The sequence below is a fragment of the Sitophilus oryzae genome, unplaced genomic scaffold (assembly GCF_002938485.1).
Source record: "Sitophilus oryzae breed Bouriz unplaced genomic scaffold, Soryzae_2.0 scaffold_1592_pilon_pilon, whole genome shotgun sequence".
Classification (NCBI taxonomy): domain Eukaryota; kingdom Metazoa; phylum Arthropoda; class Insecta; order Coleoptera; family Curculionidae; genus Sitophilus; species Sitophilus oryzae.
The window spans coordinates 5,559-32,013 of record NW_022146272.1 but is presented as its reverse complement, the minus strand read 5'-3'; the positions used below and the strand labels follow the sequence as shown (position 1 = coordinate 32,013).

Here is a 26,455-nt window from a genome sequence, read left to right as displayed (position 1 = left end):
ATTAACATATTATTTATTGACTTGTTTTTCTATGAATAACTTAATTGACCTGGTGAGTCATACTGATTGTATTCGGCATTGTAAAAAAGGCAAAGCAAATCGGCGATTGGTAGTTGGTAGTTTTTGACTGGAATATCGTATTTGACGCTATAAATAGTGTATTGGTTTAAGTTCAGAGTACTTCTAAGAATTTTATTACCTACTTTTATAGTAGTACCCTTGATTATGTATAAATAGATGTACAATGAGGGCTTAGTACAAGCCCGTCTTCTAGGTGGCGCCTTGCCCGTTCTGAATTTTTGTATTCCCCTACGATTTTCTTTGAGGGGAATCCGTTAAACCCGCCCATCGTTCAAAAATGGAAGGGCGCGAGGTCACATCTATTGGGCCACTTATTAGCACGTTTCACCCATGTTTTACGAAAATAGCTTTATCCTTGTTTGTTTCAACTGTGACAAGAAAAAAGGAAAAAAAGTTATATTCGCTTCTAAATTCGGCAGTTTTGTTGATCTTTCTCGACTTGTAATTTCGTTTCGTTTAGGTTATGTCTTATAAAAATAAATATTTATAAGCTTTTGAATTGAAATATACCTTAATGCATATCTGAGTAATTAAAAAATTCAGTTTTTTCGTCCCTCGCGAAGAAACATAAACAGTATTTGTGAAATTTGGATTAGAAACTATTATTTTATTAGTTTATTTTGTTGTGTTTAAGTGTTGTGTATTTGTACCTACTGGATAATATTTTCCAACATATTTAATTAAGCAAAAAGCATCTGTTTTACAGGTAAGTAAATACTGTTCATATTTATTTCTAAATTCATATAAATTTGTTTTAAATCACTCTTGGGAAAAATGTTATAGAGTCTGAGATAAGTTTAATAATAAACATTTGATAGATTGATAGATAGATTAAACGATAATGCCCAGTTTGCTTAAAAGTTTAAAAAAATACTGATTTTATGCTATAAATTGTTTCATTTCTCACTTTGCTTTTTTGGAATTGTCAGATATATTGTGTATTTTATAATTTTTCCGAGAATTTTTCTTAATAACTTGATAACGTAAAATATTTTTTATCTACAGTCAACCCTGTGTTTAGATAAAGCTTCATATCAGATTTCCTATTTTATATTTTCACTCAAATCATATTTTTTGTAAAATATGCTTGCAAAAGTAGCGTAAATTTGACAGGGAGGTATTTTTATAGATATACAGGATGATTCAAATATATATTTACTTTTAAAGTTATTAGTTATGAGCAAAGGTTATGAGTTTGTGAAAAGAAAGGCTATATTTTGTATTTTTGCTTGGTGGATTTGTTATTAAATTGTCATTCCAAAAAATACCATAATGTCGTAGTCGTATAGAGTTCATTTTGACCAAAGAATATATTTTGACCCTTTTTGGATTGAATTTTATTGTTTATATAATAAAATATATATTTAAAGCCCTCTCTTTCTAAGTTAAGTTAAAAATAGGTAATATCGACGTTTTTTACTGGAACTAATTTAAGTTAATAATTAATAATTATATAATTCATATAATAATATTAAAATAGACTAAATTGTTTATTATATACAGGATGAGTCAAAACTAGATATTATATTTTTCTTTGCTATTTCAAATGAAACACTGTATTTTATATCATAAATCAACAAAGCTTTTATGCAACTTTTGTTTTATTAAGATCTATATCCCAAATTAATAGTTATTAAATTGTTTTCAATTGTCTCTTTGCGAATAAACATGATTTGTTTTACGCAATTTTTATTAGTAGGTTTGTCGTCAAAAGTGATGTATCTATTTATCAGCGACAAAAATTAAGAATTAGATGTCTAAAATAATTTCCTAATTATTTTTTTACTTGGCATCAGTAAATATGATTTATTTTATCGATGCAGCTGAAAATAATTATCTATTCTAAAAGAGGACATTGCTGTATAAACATCGATTATGGATTTAAAAATTATTTTTCAAAACAAAGTTGGACAAAATTTTTGGAGAAAAAATTGGACTTCTGTTCGAAATAATTGAGAAAAACCCAACATCTAGTTTTGACGCCCCCAGTATATATCGTGCATTATAGTTGATTATACTGCAATTTATTATACACACGTAGTTTTGTTTGGTGAAAATGAAACTTTCTAAAAGTATTCCCAATTAAAACATATTAAGAATTTCCTACATTATAATTTTGAAAGACGTTTGAGTGGGCAGACAATTTGGTCTAAAATAATCATATGTCTAAAAAAATTAGTCTAAAATAATCAAAAACCACTTAACACATATAACTCGCTTTTAAAAAATCTAAAAGAAATAAGTTTGTTTATTATATTCATATTTTATTAAATTATTATAGGTGTGACTGCTAAGTGGTCGTACTCGCCACTTTAACCAAGCATTGGTGGGACCTTCAGAGATCATAATGCGAATTTCTTCATACCATGTAAATCTATATACATGTATTAATAAATGCGTTTGCTTTATTAAATTTTTTTTCTTATACGGTATGAGCGAAAAAAAACGGCGTCTATTTGTTTACGTACAAATGACATCGATATTCATTTCCAAACCACCTCTGAGGCCGTTTTTTTTTATCGTATGGTATATATTTACATATCCCTTATCCTTTAATTCCGATTTATTTCTAATAATTATAAAAATAAGATACCTGATTAATTCTTCCGAAATATTATAAAATGAGATATCACGAAAGAAATAAAGTTAATTATCTCGTTTGTTTTGGGAATTCCAAAAAAATAAAAAAAAGGGTATAGAGAATCTTTAGAGACACAGTTCAAATGTTATTTTTGAGTATACTGGTTGCTTCAAAAAATGTGGCGGATACATGTTTTTTAATGCAAAACTCCATTTTTATTTTATTTTCGATTCTGCCTAAAATTCTATAACTTTTTTTTATAAATAACGTTAGTAAGTATTTACAATTTAAAAAAAAAGTAAAATTTTATTCCTATGTTACTTAACTGTCAGTTGTTTCCGAAGTTGGACTACACAAATTTGGTAGGAGTGTTTTACAGAGATGAAAAAAAAATATATTTATATGTAAAAATACTTGCAGTTAGATGCTACACTGTGTTCAAACATTTTTTTTGGCTGATCCGATATATATATTATTATTTTTTCTAGTGATTTTACAAAACCTTTCAACATTTGTTAAGAAAGTATATTAAGTACACCTATACTCAACAGCTTGCAATCTGTTCTGAATTTTATCCTTCTTTTAATTCATTTACATTATAACAAGTTGCCATATGACAAAACAAAAATTATTTATTATTAAACATTAAGTAAAGTGATTTATTTAGTTATATGACATTCTTAATAGAAGTTGAAGGATTTTGTAAAATCTATCAGAAAGAATTATAATATATCGGGTGTTTTTCAAAAGTAGCTTGATTGATGTATTCAATTAGTTTCGGTCATTTCTTGTTTCACCGGAAATGACTACAACTTTTGGTTTTTAAATGGTACCGTCGGTATTTTTTTACTTTATTTTGCAGAATATGGCATTCTCAATAGAATAATTCAATGTCAACTTTTGACTCTTTTACTTAAAAAATAGTATTTTAAAGTTCAATCTAGTAGAGTGCCATGATAATAAACAACATGTAACCGGTCGTAAAGATAACGACAGTTTGACTCGACATACGGAGTGTGTGGTACCAAATTATTTACCAAAATTAGGTACCAAAATTTATTAGGTATCAAAAAATGCTTTTCCAAATATGCTAATGAGCCACTCTCGTTTCATTAAAAAAAATTGAGTTATGATTAAAATACGAAATGGGCATATTTCAACTGACCAGGAAAAGACACAAAAAATATTAGACGACCAAATCAATTTTTCCAAAGCTCCTTGATTAATCCTTGATTAAAAAATAATGGTTTTAACACAGCCATGACACTAGATTGAATTTTAAAATGCTATTTTTGATTTAATTGAAAATGTCAAAAGTTGACATATGATTGTTGATGTCAAAAGTTGTCATTCTATTCAGAATGTCATTTTCTATCAAATAAAGTACCGTATGATCGAATAAAAACGGCGTCAGCAATGGCTATGAAATGAAAAGCGCTGTCATTTTATATGTAAATTTATATGAGAAATGTCATCGATGTTCATTTCATAGCCATCGCTGACGCCGTTTTTATTCGATCTTACGGTATAAAAAATACCGAGGGTACCATTTAAAAATCAAATGTATACATTTCCGGTGAAACAGGAAGTGACCGAAACTAACTGAATACGAATCAATCTCGATTTATGTCATATACCTACTAACATTCCCAATTTAGTTTTTTTCTCGGAATCTGAAAAAATAAAAAAGTTATAGAGGTGAACCACTTTAAAAAAAAACACTCAGTATAGGCTGTGTCATTGAAAGAGTCTGCAGATATTTTTTTAATTTTAAATACGTAGAATTAACCATTAATATATGTTGAACACCCTGTAGCATCTGCCTTAAATATCTACATAGTATCTAATATTTTTTCTTCATCAACAAATTGAAATATTAGAAAACTAGTTTTAGGTTACACCATTATACAAGGATTATACATAAAAAAGTAATAATTTTACGCAGGATCTAAAATAAAATAGGATGTTACATTTAAAAAAAAACATTATGTTAAATCCGTCATACTTTTACAAAGTTACAGAGGTAGGTAGGTATAGTTTCATATATTTTTTGATTATCCATCTAGAAATAAAATATATACATATATACCTAATATAATAATTTAGTATTTAACAAGGGGCCATGAAAATCAAAATAAATATAAATCCATATCCAAAAAATGTAAATAACGCTTTGAGGTAAAAATTCGGTTCAAAGCAGATAAGATATTTTATTCTTTACCGAGAATTAAATTCGAAGAATTCCTAGTCCCTACTTCTTTGCCAAATTCAATAGTCTCCGCCCCTTTTTACGTTTTAATTTCTGCCACCAGTTGGCAGCATCGACTTATACAGGCACATTGACTAACTATTAATATATAAACAAGGGTAGTACTGTAGTAATACTTACCCTTCTAAGTAGGCAGTTTTAACATATTTTGTCCAGTATTTTGTGAAATATTGCTCGATATAATTGTTTCGTTCTTAACAAGGTAAAAATAGGATAGTTCTGTTTTAAAAATAATACATGGATGAGTACCAAATAGAACTATGAATCATCATCATCATCATCATTTTCAACTTATTCAACCATTTCGAATTATGGTGTAGGCTCCCTCACATACTCTCTTCATAGCTGGATCCATTGTTGTCTATTGATGGCTATGCGGGCCTAAGTTATCCCTGCTAATTTCCTAATATCATGGTTCCATCTCAGGTTCGCTCTTCTTCTAGGTCTCTTTATTACTTGTGGGTACCATCTGTAATTTTGGTGGTCCATTTGTTGTCCGTTCTTCTTGCCAGGTGTCTTACCCATTGCCATTTGAGGGATTTGACTCTGCGGATGACATCTATCTGGATCTTTTGTCGTATCCACTCTATTCTTTTACGGTCTCTCTTGGTGATTGCCAGCATATTTCATTCCATTGTGCGACCTGCAGTTTCCTTATGATGTCAATTTTAAGTGTCCAGGTTTCGCATGCATAGGGTCATGACCAGTAGTACACCTTTGTCGAATGTTTTCTTCTTTAGATAGAGTGGCATTATAGATTTGAATATGATTGAGTTTCGTCCATAACTACTCCATGCTATCCAACTTAATTCTTCTGTTAATTTCTGGTAATAATGATCCCGAGCTGTGTATTAGTTGTCCCAAATATATATAATATTCTACTATTTCCAGTGTTGTGTTATTTATTAGAATGTGTTTTCTTTCCACTAGTTCGTTATACATTAGTTTTTGCTGAATTTATTTTAAGACTCTCTTTATTGCTGGCTGCTCGGCTGGCTGTATTTAGTTCAGTAATTTGTGCTTGTAGTTCTTCAGGACTATTGGAAAGGTCTAAGTCATCAGCGAATCTTAGATTGTTAAAGTATTCTATCTATTTTTAATTCTTTGTTGGTCTAGTCCAGTTGACGAAAGATTTCTTCTAATGTTGCTGTCTTCTAATGTTTCTTCTAATGTTGCCTTCAGGACTATTGGAAATTATAGAACTAAATCATCAGCGAATCTTAGATTGTTAAAGTATTCTATATCTATTTTTAATCCTTTGTTTGTCTAGTCCAGTTGACGAAAGATTTCTTCTAATGTTGCTGTCTTCTAATGTTTCTTCTAATGTTGCTTTCAGGACTATTGGAAATTAATTATAGGACTAAGTCATTAGCAAATCTTAGATTGTTAAGGTATTCTCTATCTATTTTTAATCCTTTGTTGGTCTAGTCCAGTTGACGAAAGATGTCTTCTAATGTTGCTGTCTTCTAATGTTTCTTCTAATGTTGCCTTCAGGGCTATTGAAAATTATAGGACTAAGTCATCAGCAAATCTTAGATTGTTAAGGTATTCTCTATCTATTTTTAATCCTTTGTTGGTCTAGTCCAGTTGACGAAAGATTTCTTCTAATGTTGCTGTCTTCTAATGTTTCTTCTAATGTTGCCTTCAGGACTATTGGAAATTATAGGACTAAGTCATCAGCAAATCTTAGATTGTTAAGGTATTCTCTATCTATTTTTAATCCTTTGTTGGTCTAGTCCAGTTGACGAAAGATTTTTTCTAATGTTGCTGTCTTCTAATGTTTCTTCTAATGTTGCCTTCAGGACTATTGGAAATTATAGGACTAAGTCATCAGCGAATCTTAGATTGTTAAAGCATTCTCTATCTATTTTGAATCCTTTGTTGGTCTAGTCCAGTTGACGAAAGATTTCTTCTAATGTTGCTGTCTTCTAATGTTGCCTTCAGGACTATTGGAAATTATAGGCCTAAATCATCAGCAAATCTTAGATTGTTAAGGTATTCTCTATCTATTTTTAATTCTTTGTTGGTCTAGTCCAGTTGACGAAAGATTTCTTCTAATGTTGCTGTCTTCTAATGTTTCTTCTAATGTTGCCTTCAGGACTATTGGAAATTATAGGACTAAGTATCGGACTAAGTCATCAGCAAATCTTAGATTGTTAGAGTATTCTCTATCTATTTTTAATTCTTTGTTGGTCTAGTCCAGTTGACGAAAGATCTCTTCTAATGTTGCTGTCTTCTAATGTTTCTTCTAATGTTACCTTCAGGACTTTTGGAAATTATAGGACTAAGTCATCAGCGAATCTTAGATTGTTAAAGTATTCTCTATCTATTTTGAATCCTTTGTTGGTCTAGTCCAGTTGACGAAAGATTTCTTCTAATGTTGCTGTAAACAACTTTGGGGATATCGCGTCCCCCTGTCGTACTCCTTTGCCAGTTGGGAACTCTGGAGTTGTTCATATCTTGAAGCGCCTTTTTTACTTCTCTCACAAGAACCTCTGGGGCGTCGTCTTGTGTGAGGGGCAGTCTTTTTTTTTTCATATATGTTTTCTGGGGTTTTATATACTATGTCGCTGTAGAACCTTGTTACTGTTGAACTTTGAATATTTCAACAAATCAAATTGTATAAACAAAAATAAGTAGTAATATTAAAATTAAATATGAAGTATGAGAATAATATTAATACTAATGATTCAAACAAATATAAAAACACATCAACAACATCAATTATACTTACAATTAAATAATAAATGTAGAATTACGCAGTATGATCGACATTATCCTACAGATTACCAATGAAAATCAAATTAAAAGATAATGTGATGTGTATATGGGCGTGAGACTGCCGAGGAGAACGTATGATCGAAAAAAAGACGGCGTCCAGTTGGCTGGGAAATGACGATAGATGACATTTCCTATACCGGGTGCGTCTCAAAACTAACTCACCTCTATAACTTTTTATTTTTTCAGATACAAAAACGATATTTGTTAAGTTAGTATATGACATAAATTAGGATTGATTGACGTATTCAATTGTTTTCGGTCACTTTCTATGTCACCGGAAATGACTAATTTTGAATTTTGATTTTTAAATGGCACCCTCAATATTTTTTTACTTCATTCGATAGAAAATGACACTCTGAGTAGAATGATATGTCAACTTTTGACATTTTCGCATATGGTTTGGTTTGGTTTGGTTTGGTAAAAAAAATTGTAACATGCGACGATTTGACTAGAAAAATCAAGTGTGTGGTATCAAATTATTCTTAAAAAATTGCTTTTTCCAAATATGCTAATGAATTGCTACCCTGGTTTCATTTGAAAAAATTGAAGTATGTATGATTAAAAATACGATTCGTGCATCTTTTAACCGGCCAGTGTCTTGTCACTAAAAACATTAGACGATCAAATCTATTTTTCCAAGGTTCCTTGATTAAAAATTAGTGTTTTTAACGTAGCAACGACACTCTAGATTGAAATTTAAAAAACGATTTTTTTTAAGTGGGAATTTCAAAAGTTGACATATGATAGGTATCGAATAAAGTAAAAAAATTCCGGGGGTGCCATTTAAAAATCAAAAGTTGTAGTCATTTCCGGTGAAACAGGAAGTGACCAAAAACAATTAAGTCAATCAATTCTAATTTATGTCATATACATATTAACATAAGTAACAAAAGTTATAGGGGTGAGCCATTTTTGAGACGCACCCGGTATGAACGAGCCTCGAAACAAAAGCATATTAATTTACATATAAAATGACATCGATTTTCATTCCATACCCATCGCTGACGCCGTTTTTTTTTGATCATACGGTTTTACTACATAAAAATTATTATGAATTTTGCAATATCTTATTTGTATCGAGATTTTCTATAAACTTTTCATTTGCTTTCTTCTAGTCTTTCTAGAACAAATTTTAATGTAGCTTATTATTTTGACATCATTAAATATTGAAAAGCTTGAAAAATTCATTGAGTCATCGTTTTGTAATGTCTTGTAATAATAGAATTTCCAAGAGCAGGTATTTCTTTGGAGCAAAATTGGGTAATATTTTTTAGTCGATTCTTCGAGAGCAATTCATTCATGGTGTAAGGTGGTGTACATTTTTAAAAGTAAACCACTGTGCGCACCATGAGGTTTCTCACAATAGTCGTCAGATAGGATACGTCTGAATAGTCACGAAGGTACCGTAGTAAAAAAAAAAGAAATGAAACATTTTTGATCCCAGCCATTTTATTTTTATTTAAATTATTTATTTAAAATTTTATTTAAAATTTTTTTTATATTTATTTTCAAATCAGACAAATATAAAATATGTATAAAAATCCAACTAAAAATCAACTGAATTATATTCAGTGTGCCTATACACATAGCTGACTAAATTTTGATGATTGTATACAAACAAACAAACAACGCTTTATTGTACAAAAAGCCAAAACAGATTCATCGACAAAGCATTCACAAAACAAAAAAGCACAAAAACAAATATACAAATAAGAAAAAATGTCATACAATACAAATCAATTCAAAAAAATTTACCTCATTAAAATTACAAATAAAACATACATGGACATTGCAGAACACAGGCGTATGAAGAAAATTTTACAAAAGGAAAACTGTAAATGGATAAAATCATGTTATACAGGGTGTTTCAAAACAAATGCGAAAAACTTTAGGGGGTGATTCCTTGTTCAAAATAAAGGGTAGTTTGCTTTATAAACGTTGGGTCAAAAGTCAACCATTAGGGAGATATCGCGGTACAAAGATGGCGGAAAAATAATGTTTTTATTTTTTATCTTGAAAACGAAAAGAGATAGACTAATGAAATTTTATGGAAGCATTACTGATATGAAAACACACTTTCAGGTAATTTTTTTACTTTTTTAAAATGAGTGGAAGGGGTTGAAATAAACTACCCATATCATTCTTGTTAACGAAATTTAAAGAAAAATTTTATCAAACACATGCAAATGCTTTAATTTGGATAGTTTAGTTTGTTTAGTAACTTTTTTACCTCTTGTGTTTTTTTGATAAAGCTCACCGATTAGAAATTAAAAAATAAAATGTAAAGCATTACATGTCAGGACAAAAAACATTTTTAGATTAAGAATCTAGTGATAATAACGATAATAATAATCATCTAGATAATAACGTATTGCAGTAGAGTAATGTCAAATAAAATAATATTAGGAACATCCTAAAAAGTAACAGAGGCCGACTAGATTTTTTCCTAAAAAAATTACAGCAGCCCACTAGATTCTTTATCAGAAATGTTTTTGTCCTGACATGTAATGCTTTACATTTTATTTTTAATTTCAAATCGAGTGAGTTTTATCAAAAATACAAGAGAGAAAAGTTTCTAAACAAACTAAACTATCAAATTAATTTTGCATGTGTTGATAAGATTTTTCTTTAAATTCGTTAACAAATATGATGAGAGTAGTTTATTTCAACCTCCATTTTCAAAAAAGTGAAAAAGTTACCAGAAAGTGTGTTTTCATAACAGTAAGGCTCCGCGCGCACTGCATCGGATGGGACCGACCAGCAAAAGCGACTGCGACCATCGTACATAATAGACGGCGCCGGCGTCCACTAAAACATTTCGGCCTGTAGAGGCCATATTCCTACCTCTACCTATCTACGATAGTCGAGTCACCGCCTTCGCCGCTTCTCGCCGGACTGTTACCGATTCAGTGCGCGTACACCTTAATGCTTCCATAAAATTTTATTAGTCTATCTCTTTTCGTTTTCAAGATAAAAAATAAAAACATTATTTTTCCGCCATCTTTGTACCGCAATATCTCCCTAATGGTTGACTTTTGACCCAACGTTTATGAAGCAAACTACCCTTTATTTTGAACACCCCCTGAAGTTTTTCGCATTTGTTTTGAAACACCCTGTATATCATAAAATCAAGAGTTATAAAATATTAAATATTAAATACTAGACCTTTAACCAGTGTGTGAGATGATCAAAATTTTAAAATTCAAAGTTGTTCATGATTAAACATCAACAAAAAAGTCGTTTACCGCATATAGGGCAGTCTTTCCAGTAAGTATGATTTCAGAGCTTTGCGAAATGCGGGAAAGAATGAAAGTGACTTGATATTCAAAGGCAAATGATTGTACATTTTCTTGGCATTGTACAGTATTGAGCCCTTAACTAGTTCTGAGCTCGGGGTTGGCAGATAAATATCGTGCTCCGCATCCTAAGTGGATAGTTGTGAGAAGGCCTTTCCGGAATAACAGATATGTGCTTGTGGATTTAGCAAACGGATTCAAAAATGAATAAGGAAGGAAGAGTCAGTATTTTGAAATTTTTAAAGAAATTCTGGCAGTGAGTTCTACTGTTTAGTCCCAATAAGTATCGAACTGCTCTCTTTTGAAGTTTGAAAATACGATCAAATTTTGGCGCGGAGCAAGTACTCCAGAATGGAGGGGCATAACAAAGATGCGACTCAAAAAGGGTTATTTCTAGAGGTTGATGAGTTAAGAAACTGATCTTAGCGCAAAACAGGCAGCGCTTAGTTTCTTTGATAAAGCTTCGATATGCAAGTCCCATTTTAACGAGTTGTCTACAACAAGTCCAAGAGTCCACGACGTCAATAGTGGTGTTATTAAGTACAAACGGTTGTATAGTACTTCTATATGACAAAACTTTAGTTTTTGAAAGGTTGAGGCATAGGAGATTACGAGTAGAATCGCACCAAGATTTAATATAACTGAAAACAGGCAGTCTTGTTTAAATTTATTTAGATATCATCATTGTATTAATTCTGATTAGGCATTTTGCAGAACGACTAAAAAAAGATAGTCTCTCTGTAAAATTTCCTTTGTCATAATATTTTCAACATTTCTTTCACTAAAGCGTTAATCCGTAAAACCGTAAAAGGTACCTTGATTTGCACGTGATTTTACAATTACTTGCTTATATCTTACGTGATATCATTCATGAAACCTCGCTGTCTTTAACTTGGCCTAGGTCATGGTTACAAAACGCTCAAGACGCGAGTAATTTGAATTTCTAAAGAATAATTTCTAAATATACACCTACTATAACAAGATCATTCAGAGAAAAAAACAAAATTATTTAATCAAGAGTATGAAAATGCTTAAAAATATATGTATTTCGAATAAGATTTTTTTCTCAACTTTATTCTTCAAATAAAAATTTCAATTTTTTTAATATTAGTAAAATACACTACTCAAAACAATTATCGCATATTTCAATAAAAGTAATTACTACATATTTCTAAATGAAGCATGCATTTTTCTGCCTTTCTTTTGCGAGCTTTTTTTTAGGATAATTAGGGTACGTTTTTTAGGATATTTAGTTTACAGTTGAGGGTTGGAACCTTTGGTGTTACACAGCAAAGTAAAAACACTAAATCACCACAATAAACCAAAACACTTTTACTTTTACACTGGACGCGCGTTTCGCTAACCATGTTAGCATCATCAGCAGATGGTTATAAACTAGTTGAGTTGATATGGAGTTATTATGGAGCCGATCGGCGCAATATTTGATTGCATTGCCAGCCTTAGGGTACGAACATAGTGGAGGCAGGTTTCTGCTTTCCGGCAACCAGCGCCGTCTCTGGGGACCTATTCTTGACCACTCGCATCTTCAAATATCGCTCGCATCTCGCATCTCCTAAAAAGCCATAATATAACAATACACAAATGCGTAACTTTGCGTATATGCATCACGTGTATTGTATATGGCTATTTCGGAGATGCGAGAAGGATTCGGAAATAGATAATTAAGAGGAAATTTACCTGATTAACTAACCTAACCTAACCAAACCATATTCAAACGCCGCGCCCGCCTTGCCGGGGCCACACATAGGTGTATTTGGTCTATAAACCTGGCCAAAAGTGATATTTTTTTATTTTCATTTTTTATCTTAACTGAATACAAATCTATAAATACTAAATGTAAGCACGTTTATTAGTTATTAGTTTTTTTAAGTCGTAAGTTGACTGTCAAATAAATAATATATTTCAGTTAAAAGTATGAATTATCTTGAGTGTATTCTGAATATTTCTAAGATTATAAAAATAGTGGAATTGTTTGTAGTGCTTTTTCTGCAAATTGTTCATAATAACTGTCATGATGGATACAGAGCCAGCTTTGTTTGTTTGCTCTATTCTGTTTTATGCCATATTTTTATTTTGAAACGTTTCCTTCTATTCTATTTTTTTTATAATGTTTTATATTTAAAAAATCAGTGGCATTTTTATAAGGTGTAAGACTATTCGGCAATATTCCGCATGGAAATTAGTATCCGTTCAATGCTTAAAGTCTCCAGCTTTGGAATATGTACAAAAATCTTGCCAATATTTGCCACTGCCAAAAAAAACATTGATTTAAATAGATTCTTAAAGGAAATAGTCTTTACCCTATAACACCCATCCTCGCTCAAATATCGTCTATAATATACAAATTACTTTCTTGTTCTAGCATCCTCATCCAATTGCTTGGTTTTGCACAGAATGGCCCTATTTGATCGGTGGAAAGGGTTTCAGAATAGAGGAAAAAATATTGTGTAGGAAAAACAAAATGAGGTTCCATATTAGCACCCTCTCCTCTAATAATTAATATTACTAGCAAAAAAGCAAAAAAATCATAAAACATAATTTTGGCCAACTTTTAGTTCTTAATACCCTCTGTGCGCCGTCGGCGCCTGCAAAAGCAGAAATAAATAAATTTTCGTTCCGGTAAAAGCGAGAACGCCGATGAACGCTGGTTGACGGCTCCTACCTGCTTTCACTGTGAACTAGCCGATTTGATAACACGCTTTAATTTTTCAAGGTTATAAGCGCGAGGCGGCGCGGCGCGGCGCTACTATGTAACCATATACAGGGTGTCCCAGAAATACGTGCAAGTATTTTAACTTAACTGGTAGTATAGTTCAACCCCAGAAACACGCCTATGAGGTTTTTTTCTAAATATTTTTTTTTGAAAATTCGGAATTTTTTGAAAATATTTTTGGAATTTTTTTGCAATTTTTTTTAGTTTTTATTTAAAAAAATAATTTCTTGATAATATGGCAACATAGGTAGTAGATTAAATTTATAAGAAAGAAAATCCAGAAAAGATCCAGTGGTTCTCAAACAAATCTCGAAGTATTGGAAAGAATATGTAAGGACCAAGAACTATTGACTACAATAAAACGACGGAAAGCAGCATATTTTGGTCATATTTTTCGAAATAACAAATATAGTTTCCTACAGCTGATCGTTGAGGGAAATATTAAAGGGCGACGAGGCATCGGGCGTAAACGGTTTTCCTGGTTGCGGAATTTGCGCCAGTGGTTTAATATAGGTGAGGCCAGTGCAATTATCATATTATTAAAAAAGTGCAGTTGTCATATTATTAAAAAATTATGTTTTTTAAATAAAAACTAAAATAAATTCCAAAAAATTTTTCAAAAAGTTCCAATTTTTAAAAAAAAATTTTTAGAAAAAAACCTCATAGGCGTTTTTCTGGGGTTGAACTATACTACCAGTTAGGTTAAAATACTTGCACGTATTTCTGGGACACCCTGTATATGGGTACATAGTAGCGCCGCGCCGCACACTGGCTCGCTCTTATGGACGTACGTGGCCAAAACCTGTATTTTATTATATCAGTGAAAATGAATGTATCAGTTAATATTTTTTAGTAAATCTATAAATATTTAGGCGTTTGGAGTTGCCTAACATATAAAAAAAGTGCTTTATCATTAGGCGTTTTCAATGATGATTGTTCATTAGAATTTAAAAGTGTTATTTTTTTACCAATAATTACAAGGGTATTACTTTATAAAGGTATTTAACAAAAATTGAAAAAAAAACAGATTGAAGAATGGTTAGAACATAACCGGTATATAGTTCATAAGCTAATAAATAGATAGATACAGAGTGGCCTATTAGTGTGAGAAAGTCCAATATCATCGTTGTAGACGAAAATATGAAAAAAAGTATTATATAGATATTTGCATGGTTTATAACAGTGCATATCCTAAAAATATTTTGTTATATACAGGGTATCAAAAAAAGTAATGATAAAGCGTTGTCTTTTTTAAATCACAGCTCCCATTTTTCTGTACATAATTCGATTCAGCATAAAATTGTGCATATAGGACACTATTTTTATTTGGAAAACTATGCGGTGTTGCCATGCTATTTCTTCTTTATTAAAATTTTGGTTAATAATAGTAGGTACCTACATATATCCGAAAATTGGTTAAAACCTGAAGTTAATTTATATTTGTTAATATCTAGTACTATACTATGTTAATACCCTGAACTTTACCAATATTTTCTTAACACCAAAGAAACGAGAATAAATTTGTGAAGAAAAACTCACATTAATGTGTGCCGGTTATTTTTTTATGGCGTGGCTAACAATGTAATATTTAAAATACTCTATTTCAATTTTTTAAATGCACATTTCTTAGCCATGCAACATTTATATAAAACTTTTGTTTACGAAGACAATTTATGCTGAATAGCAGATATTAGCAGCTAATTTGACATGGTTCTTAAAAAAGACATTATGAAGTTTCATTTAAGTTAAAAACAATCACTTAGTTCAGCTTCGATATCCTTGATTTAGTTATGTATAAAAAATATATTTCAAAGGTACAATATATGTTGATATTTTGAAATGGTTAGTATTATTTTTTTTTTTTTCATTTTATTTATCAAAACTGATATTATATGAGGGAAAGTATACGTGCAGTATAGTCTAATTATAATATGCACTATTTTATATTATTTTGAAAACACTAAGCGAGTAATTTATTCATTGTCGATACAAAAATAGTTAAATGCTTTTTTAGACTATTGTATATAAAATGTTATTACATAGGTGCTCTAAAGTGAATTTTCCCAAAATATATTTATATAACAAACCTTTCATGTTTTTAAATATAGATTATAAAATATTTGATCATATATGATCAAAATAATTTTTTTCGATATATTGAGTTTTGGCCAAATTTTTATAAGGGAGGGAACTACTGTGCGCCGCCTCGCGCTTATAACTTTGAAAAATTAAAGCGTGTTATCAAATCGGCTAGTTCACAGTGAAAGCAGGTGGGCGTCGTCAACCAGCGTTTATCGGCTTTCTCGCTTTTACCGGAACGAAAATTTATTTATTTCTGCTTTTGCACACGCCGACGGCGCACAGAGGGTATTAAGAACTAAAAGTTGGCCAAAATCATGTTTTATGATTTTTTTGCTTTTTTGCTAGTAATATTAATTATTAGAGGAGAGGGTGCTAATATGGAACCCCATTTTGTTTTTCCTAGACAATATTTTTTCCTCTACTCTGAAACCCTTTCCACCGATCAAATAGAGCCATTCTGTGCAAAACCAAGCAATTGGATGAGGATGCTAGAACAAGAAAGTAATTTGTATATTATAGACGATATTTGAGCGAGGATGGGTGTTATAGGGTAAAGACTAATTCCTTTAAGAATCTATTTAAATGAATGCTTTTTTGGCAGTGGCAAATATTGGCAAGATTTTTGTACATATTCCAAAGCTGGAGACTTTAAGCATTGAACGGATACTAATTTCCATGCGGAATATTGCCGAATAGTCTTACACCTTATAAAAATGCCACTGATTTTTTAAATATAAAACATTATAAAGAAATAGAATAGAAGGAAACGTTTCAAAATAAAAATATGGCATAAAACAGGACTTGCCAGCTGGCTCTGTATCCATCATGACAGTTATTATAAACAATTTGCAAAACAGCACTACAACCAATTCCACTATTTTATACTTAGAAATATTCAGAATACACTCAAGATAATTTGACAGCCAACTTACTTAAAGCTAATAAACGCGCTTACATTTAGTATTTATAGATTTGTATTCAGTTAAGATAAAAAATGAAAATAAAAATATTTCACTTTTGGCCAGGTTTATAGACCAAATACCCCTATGTGCGGCGCGGGCGCGGCGTTTGAATATGGTTAGGTTAGGTTAGGTTAGTTAATCAGGTAAATTTCCTCTTAATTAACTATTTCTGAACCCTGCTCGCATCTCCGAAAAAGCCATATAACAATACACGGCATATACGCATGTTACGCATCATTATCATTGTTATATGGCTTTTTCGGAGATGCCAGATGTTGGCGATATTTGAAGATGTGAGTGGTCAAGAATAGGTCCCCAGAGACGGCGCTGGTTGCCGGAAAGCAGAAACCTGCCTCCACTATGTTCGTACCCTTAGGCTATACGCTGACAGGCAATTTTTAATCGGCCGACTATATTCTTATGGAGCCCCGCTCACATGCAATCAAATAGTCGGCCGATCTGCTCCATAAGTATGTATTGTTTTCACTTTTGCAACTAAATAGTCGGCCGACTAAAAATTACAGGTCAAAGCGTAGGCTTATTGTTTCGAATTTCAAAGTGTCTTGTTTTTCAAATTAATATTTTTTTTAGAAAATATGCGATAATAATTGTTTTGAGTAGTTTATATTCTTAAAAGAGTTTCTTGTTTTTAAAATATGTATATGTAGAATTTTTAGGAGGGGAGTTAATCACCACGACCTTATAGATCTATTGTGTGTAAAATATGTATATGCTTTTCATGAAGAATTCTGTTATGCTTCCTCATAGACACATTTTTTCTTAATTGAAATATTTTTACAATAATTTTCAAACAAAATAAAGTAATTTTAATATAAGAATATGATATTTTTAATAAAAACATATCATGTTTTTTAAACTGAAATTTCTAGTTTACTTCGCACAAAACAACTAGATCTTAAAAAAATGATCCAAGAATATCTAGAGAGAGATTAGATTGTTTTAATGGGAAAATTGGCCACATGGACATGCAATCTTGATTCATTTATGTCTTGATTATATGATGTATATAACTATAATAACTATTACAGTTGAGGGTTGGAACCTTTGGTGTTACACAGCAAAATAAATTACCACAATACACCAAAACACTTTTACTTTTACACTGGACGCGCGTTTCGCTAACCATGTTAGCATCATCAGCAGATGATTATAAACTAAAGTACAATCTACAAGTTGAGCGTTTATATACTCGCTCAGTGGGCACCTAGTGGGCGTGGCAAAATCTAGCTAACCGAGTCAGAGCCCACTGAGCGTAACAGTTAGATTTCCGCCACTAGAGTAGTAGGAACAAAGAACTTGAAGGAATTGGACTCAAGAATATCAACTAGTGAAGGAGAATATCCATTACACTCAGCTACATTCCTAATGTAATCTCTTTCTATTTCATTTCTTTCGTTGGAAAGTGGGAAACTAAGTAATCTATGAACTAAGAAATTTAAACTAGCCATTTTATGTTCAACACTATGATGTGATTCATTAGGAATATATCAGCGTGTGGTATTTTTCCTATAGATATCAAATTCCACGCAATTATTAGTATTTCTAATAACTAATACATCTAGAAATGGTAATCTGTCGTTGTTCTCAATTTCATGCGTAAATTTAATGGAAGGAAAACGATTATTTAACTTAGAAATAAAATTATCTATGGTGTCTCAATGTGTGTCAAAAACAACAAAAATATCATCCACATACCTAACCCATACTCTTGGAAAATACTTAAACTGATTCTTAGCTTCCACTTCAAACCTGCTCATGAATAAATTAGCCAAAAATGGAGACAATGGATTACCCATTGCTGTACCTTCCCGCTGTTCAAAAAAGTTGTTATTAAATTGAAAACAGTTTTGTTTCATACATAACGATGTAAGCTCAATATATTCAATCACAGTTTTGTTGTCGAGACCATTTGCGTTCAGTAATTCCTTCAAATAGCCTAAAGTATGTGGAATTGGAGCACTTGGGAACAACGAAGATACATCAAAGGAGACCAAAATTTCACCTTCATGCAATGTTATATCTTTAATTTTGTTAATGAATTCAATATTATTTCTAACTGAGAAAGAAGGTTCATGATCAGGTAAATTTTCAAACTCACTTGATAACCATTTTGCCAAATTATAAGTCGGAGAACCTACAGCCGAAACAATTGGGCGCTTAGACTTGTCCGGTTTATGAATTTTTGGCAAAGCATACAATTTTGGTAATGACAGATTGGATACTTGCAATTTCCTCTTTAAAGAAAGATCAATAAGGGTGTTACATTCTTTTAGAGTTTTTTTAACGTCTGCTACCATCTTAGACAAGGGATTCTTCTTCAAATTTATGTAGGGGCTATTATCTATTAAGTTGTTAACCTTATCGTAATAGTCTTTTTTATCTAATATAACAACCTTATTTCCTTATCAGCTTTTAGGTAGAAACAATCTTTGTTACGCAAACTCTTGACAATATTGTGCTCCTTGTTAGATTTTAATGATTTACTTGAAACGATATTTTTTGATAACTGATTTCTACAAGCCTCTCTTGCAAATACTTTAGAAGCCTCGGGCAAGTGCTGAATAGCAGTTTCAACACCAACGACGATTTCCTCCAAAGCGCTACCAGAGTTGGGCAATGCAAACTTTAAACCTTTGTTTAATAAACTGAGCTCTTGTTTATCAAAAGTCTGCGAAGAAAGATTCTCTACTATGTTTATGTCTCTTTGGAAAACATGTTTGTTTTTAGAGCTTTTTAATTTTTTAAACTTACTATTCAAAATGGACATTTTTTTAACAAATTTTGAATTGATAACCACAAACATATTTCTCTGAAAGAGACACCAACATTCATACTCTACATTAGTTAGCTTATAAGTAAGTTTTTTGTAAAGTCCATAGGCTTCAATTTCAAGCCTACTTCGTTTACTATACAGAAATTTGATTTCTAAATCAAGCCATTTTTGTTTTGCAATTTTCTCTACCTTATCACTAACGTTACTTTTCGGAATATCAACTTTAATAAAACTAGGATAAACTGAATTGGCATTGCATGATTTAAGAAACCAAATATCTGCTCCTAATAACCTAATCTTAGTACTAAACTAACCATAAAGATTCAGTTCCGTTGACCGTGAAGCCATCGAAGATTACAGTTGAGGGTTGGACCTTTGGTGTTACACAGCAAAATAAAAATTAGATGCATATGAAAGCATCAGAATTAATAAATGTAAAGATAGTATGAACAGAGACAACGGTCCAATTCCTTCAAGTTCTTTGTTCCTACTACTCTAGTGGCGGAAATCTAACTGTCACGCTCAGTGGGCTCTGACTCGGTTGGCTAGATTTTGCCACGCCCACTCGGTGCCCACTGAGCGAGTATATAAACGCTCAACTTGTAGATTGTACTTACAGTTACAGTTTAAAATCATCTGCTGATGATGCTAACATGGTTAGCGAAATGCGCGTCCAGTGTAAAAGTAAAAGTGTTTTGGTGTATTGTGGTGATTTAGTGTTTTTATTTTGCTAGTCGTAAACTTCTAGTGCTTCTTTTTAGGACTCGATAACTTTTTTCCAAGGTTGATACTTGATTTCCTAAAATAGTTCTCTCGTTTTGAGGTGTGAGTTTTGGTCAAATGTAAATAAAATCTTTTTATGTATTCTTCTGCGTTTTGCTTCAGCACTGGATATTCGTTTACCATATATTCGGAAATCAACTCAAAGCGAAACTCAAGAACTTGGAGACTCCATCCGTCACGGGTTCTTAACAGGACACTGTCTCCTCAATGAACACTTCAGTAGATGGAAGCTAAGAAACAGTTGCAAATGGAGATTCTTTTTGGGAAACATCAGAATACCTCATCACCGAGTGCGCCGAGACGACAACCATTCGTGCCATAAACTTTGGTACAACTGATATCGGAGATGGAGAACTACTCTCTGTAATATCGTCTCAGAGACTGGCTTTTGTTAAAGCCCTGGGATCTACCTACGTCATCTGACCATTTACTCCTGGTAACTTGGTTTCGTAGGGACGTCACTCTTCAGAGCAGAATGACTAAAATTATACTGTCTCCTTGTGGGATAGCCATTGGTATGGCATTATGTCGATCTGACAAAAATAATTCAAATCAAAAAAGTATAAATTAGATTAGTTGGATGATGATTTAAATAAATATTTGTTTGGTTGTCTGCTAATATAAACGATGAGTTATAAAAAATCGTATTGTTATTACAGATCTCAAGAAATATTTAAAAAATTATTAATAGAATATTTGTAGGAATGTGTGAAGTGATATTGTAAATATTTGATTTAAAAAAGTGCGATATTTTTAGAATAATTTTGATATCACTGCGAAGTGAAATTTTGCTAATTATCAATACAATACTAAAATGTGAAAATCTTCAGATTGGGTTTTATTTTCGGGCATCTGTAGCTCCTAGAATAAAAAGCTTGAGAATTTTGTTTAAGTGCAAACCTAAAGTATGTACTAGGATATATTTCAGGAAAATATTTTAACTTCTATAGGGTGGCCCAAAAAAGTGTGAGTGGATCTGAATGATTTTTTTTAAATGGAACACCCTGTATATTGTTGCATTTTTGGCTTCCTTTTAGATCTCTTTTCATAATCCTAAGATATGAGTTCATCTATTTCGGTAGTTTCAGAGATATTAAAAAATAAATCAAAAATATATATTTTTCAACCCTTCTTAAAAAAATATATTAAAAATACAAGAACTGTTCTGAAATCAAAACTATATTAGATATTTACTTTAGATTGTCTATTCTTACTTTGCTATAAATATGATAATCGTAAATCATACAGGATGTTCAATATTTTACGCCAAACTTTCAAAAATATAAAATAATTTTTCTTCGTTTTTTTAAGTGGAACACCCTGTATATTATTTTTTTATTAGATGGAGAATTAAAAAATGAACATTTTTTGTATTTAAAGCATTTCAAAATATTTGATAGGTTTCCGGATACACGCAGTCTTATTTCATATGGCGCTTTCAATGGTAAAATTCGAGAGAAAAATCATTGGGTGGCTTTGATGAAAATTTACTGTGGAAAATGCCATATGAAATACAAAACCGGGAAAATCTGCAAAACCGATAAAAATTTTGAAGTACTCTAAATACAAAAAATGTTAATTTTTTAATTCTCCATCTATTGAAAAAACAATATACAGGGCAAGGGCGTAGATAAGGGGGGGGTACTGGGGGACAGTACCCCCCCTGACGCTTGACGAGATACGAGAATTGAAATAGTCATTGACTATGAAAGGATTTTTTTAAATTAAAATCCGACATAAGAACACTTTGTATGCTTTTAATTATGTTGATTTATCGTTTATAATATGTTCGACCTAATTAAAAGCACACAAAGTGTTCTTATTGGCCAGGACAGATTAGTGGATTACTAATCAATATCCATAAAGATATTGAAATAAATGTTGATGCTGTTATTGATAGGTTTTCGAAACAGCGTACTAGAAAACTTGAATTTGTTTTGTAGTTTTATTTATAGTTTATAGTTTTTATAGTTTTTTTTGATAGTTTAGAGTTTTTTTATAGTTTATAGAAAATTAACTAATAAACGTCGTTGTTTCATTTTTGTTTATGTTATTTACAAATCTATATTTTAATTTTTGTGTTATGTTTTTATATCTTTTTGAAGACAAAAAAATCGCCGTCGTTTTAATTCCACAAAAAAATTCCGACGGTGATTTTTTTTGCGACTTAATCATAGTACCACCCCCATAGCATACACCTATCTACGCCCCTGATACAGGGTGTTCCAAAAACGAAGAAAAATTATTTTATATTTTAGAAAGTTTGGCATAGAATTTTGAACATCCTGTATGATTTACGATTTCCATATTTATAGCAAAGTAAGTACAGACCATCTAGAGTAAATATCTAATATAGTTTTGATATCAGGACAGTTCTTGTATTATTAATAATTTTTTTAAGAAAGGCTGAAAAATATATAATTTTTATTTATTTATTAATAGCTCTGAAATTATTGAAATATATTTACTCATGTCTCAGGATTATGTAAAGTGAACTGAAAGGAAGCCAAAAATGTAATAATATACAGGGTGTTTCATTTAAAAAAAAATTATCCCGATCCACTCACACTTTTTGGGTCACACTATAGAAGTTAAAATATTCTCCTGAAATACATCCTGGTACAAAATTTAGGATTGCACTTAAACAAAATTCCCAATCTTTTTATTCTAGGAGCTACAGATGCCCGACGCACTGTTGCCGGACCCTGTATTTATAAGCAAAATACTTAAGTGCATATAAATATAGGCTTTTTATGTATTACGTTGTGGGTATTCTAATAGTTAAATCCTAAATAAATCATTAGAAATTTTAGTTGTAATGAAACTAGATATAATTGCAATATTATTGTATTTTCAATATCCAGTTCATTTAGAAATATTAACCTATCGTTTTTGTCAACATATTATATCTTTTGGAAGGAAAACAGTTATTTTATTTTCAAAGAGACAGGGTCAAAGTTTGTGCCAAATATAGCTGATACTCTTATAGCATATTATTAGCCCTTTACCCCTAACCTACTTATATAATAATAAATTAAAAATAGATAAAAAAGGGAAACAACACAGTGCCGGACCTATCCGTTGTTCAAAACAGTTGTTATCAAATTAGAAAACTTTTTTCACTCGCGAAGTAAATTCTATATATATATCCTTTGTAAGTTTTTTCGTCGAGACCATTTCCATTAAGTAATTCACTCAAAAACCCTAAAGTATGTGAAATTTTTTTGCTTCTGAACAACGAAAATCCATCCATTACAAGTTGGAAAAAAGTATTTTATTGCTATTTTTTACAGTATTAAGGGGTCGTCCTGTGTCGGAAACAGTGCGACCTGTTTTGTTTGCTATTAAGTTTAACTAAGCTAGTTTAGTTCATTTGGTTTTATTAAAAGAGGTCCCTTGCTTCTTGAAATCTGCCAATTCACCAATGAGGAAAATGCATGTTTTTAAATAATGGTTTTAAAAAATAGTTCATATAATTACAAATTGAACAAAAAAAATCGTTGATATTGGTTAAGAAATGCCTCTAATATAAAATAATTAAATATTTTTATTTTTAATGGCCGGGCAAACGCTCTATACTGCGCCTTGCCGCTGTGACGTCACCCGCCGTTCTTCTGGTTGAGTGGAGCCAGACGCGTGTTTATTTTACACAGTTTGCTTTTAAACGCTGTTGAATCCAAGTCAAAATTTTAATTATTTGTGTATTATATACATAATACATAATTAGTAATTAGTGATGTTTATAAATAGTAATGGATGAGCGAAAACAGAAAAAAATGGCAGAAGGAAGAAGAGATGTACAAGGAAGAAGAGATGAAAAGAAAAACGTGAAATTATCCTCTATTTCTACGATTTATTGTTGCGAAGATCATTTTGATGTAAGTTCATATATTTATGTATATTGTCTTACATAGGTATATGAAATTTGAATGTGTGTGTACAGGGTTATTCATTATATTTTGACACCCACCTACAGCCTTAACTGCAAGTTTTAGAAGAAAACATTAAATACAAAAGTTGCATGGTTTTTCATATACTCTCTTTTAAAAATAATTCTAGTTATACAGGGTGTCTCAAAATAAGTTGTTCCAGAAAATTGTAGGTATTTTTCGTGTATAATTTCCTATACCTATCTTCAACTGTTTACGAAATATTGACAGTTGAAAAGCGGCCATTTTAACACTTTGACGAGCTCTAAACTCTGAACCAAATGAGATCGGGGAAAATGGTTTGCATATTCCTATCCTAGTTTTTCATAAGCTACCGAATGATACTAACTTCGAATTTAAGCGGGACTTACAAAAGTTAAAGTTAGTGTTATTAGATAGCTTATGAAAAACTAGAGTAGAAATGTGCAAACCTTTATCCTCGATCTCTCTTGACCTAGATTATAGAGCTTGTCAAAGTGTCAAAGGAAAGTGGCCGCTTTTCAACTGTCAATATTTCGTAAACATTTGAAGATAGGTATAGGATATTATACATGAAATATATCTAGAATATCTAGAAATTTCCGAAGAATCCAAAAATATATAGGGTGTTTCACTTAAAAAAAAAGTAACTTAATTTTGACGTTTGCTTATTGGACACCTTGTATCATAGTTTTATTACTGATAAAAAAATTCAATTTATTTCGTATAATTTCGTAAAAAAACAATCTTTAAAAATAACAGGGGTAAACAATCTTTAAAAATAACAAGGGTAAGGGGGGTGTGAATATATAAAAAAAAATCTTTTTCACGCTATGCTCTGGAGTTATTTTTCCACGTACTAAACAAATATTTTTGTCTCTTTTCACCCTTCCACCTTCCACATAACCTACAGCGTTATCTCCATACGTCTCCCTACCTGATCTAAAAAATAAGTTTATAACATTAATTTATAACTAGATAAAAGTTCGTAACAGTAGGTACCTACTTTTACTTAAATATGCCTCAGTACTACAAAGAATAAATGTTACAAACCTCTCTGTTTTTTTCCTCGTAATTCAGCACCAATAAATTGGGAATTTGTATTTATAAAAGCAGCCAACATAAAAGCATCGACTTTTGGCAAGTTATCTGATTGTGCTTTTACAAAACCGGAATCTGCCATTACTTAAAAAATTTTCAGACCACACAACATACACAAATAATAACTGCACAATAAAAGCATAAAAAGCTTCTTCAATCAACGCTAAAAGCAACAAAAATGTCTTAGTACGCCATCTAAATACGTACATAAACGGAACACGTCTGACTGCTGCTGGCCATCGCGCATCGACGAGAACGGCTGGTGACGTCAGACCAATAGAATATCGTTTCAATTCGCGAGGCGTCGTTTGCGTTATCCATAGTATTTTAATGGCCCGTTTTATATAATTAACATAATATTGTGGTACTGCTTTCAAGAAAAAAGTTTTTTTTGCATTTACACATATTTATTCTAATAAATTGAACAGTTTCTGGCGAAAAATAAAATATATGCATCTTCCTCATTGTCATTCCAAGTCGATATGCGCCAGGTTGGCACTAGGCTGTCAGGATTCGAAAAACTTGACGACCGCTGACATAATTTTACTCGTAATTTTACATAATTAAAATGTAACCATTGTCAGTTGCTGGCTTTTTTCGATCGTATGGTATTTTAACGTCTGATTCTGAGGTCACTGGATGCTGTATATACAGATAAATTGAGCATTAACCGAGGACAGTTTGAAAAGTCAGTGAGTTTTTGCCATTTCCACGTAATAACTTTTATTATTACGTTATTTTATTTTATAGTCATCAGTGTCTGAAACGGTTTTATATCAGTCTCCATTTATTGGCACGAACGGTTGCCGTCTCGGCGCACTCAGTAATGAGGCCTTCTAGTGTTTCCCCATTTTCATTACGGATATAGTGGGGGAAGTGTTCATTGAGGTTATAGTGTGTTACAGTTTCTTGTTAAATGGATAAAAACCCATTCCAGGTTACGGATGGAGTCTTCCAGATTCTACTTTAAGTTGGTTTTCACTTGGGAAGAAATGGCCGAAGCATTTTTTTGTGTTGGGTTGGTATTTACTTGGTCTTCGTATAGGATTGTGGCTATTCGTATTTCATGTAGGATTGTGGCCT

General features: G+C 31.4%; 1 long non-coding RNA gene across 1 annotated transcript; it reads left to right on the top strand.

Moving 5' to 3' along the window:
• Positions 1-221: 221 nt before the first annotated feature.
• On the top strand, positions 222-2,489 carry LOC115879970. Its single transcript, XR_004049783.1, has 2 exons — positions 222-787; positions 2,363-2,489. It is a non-coding gene; the product is annotated as an uncharacterized LOC115879970 (long non-coding RNA).
• The last annotated feature ends 23,966 nt before the right edge of the window (positions 2,490-26,455 follow it).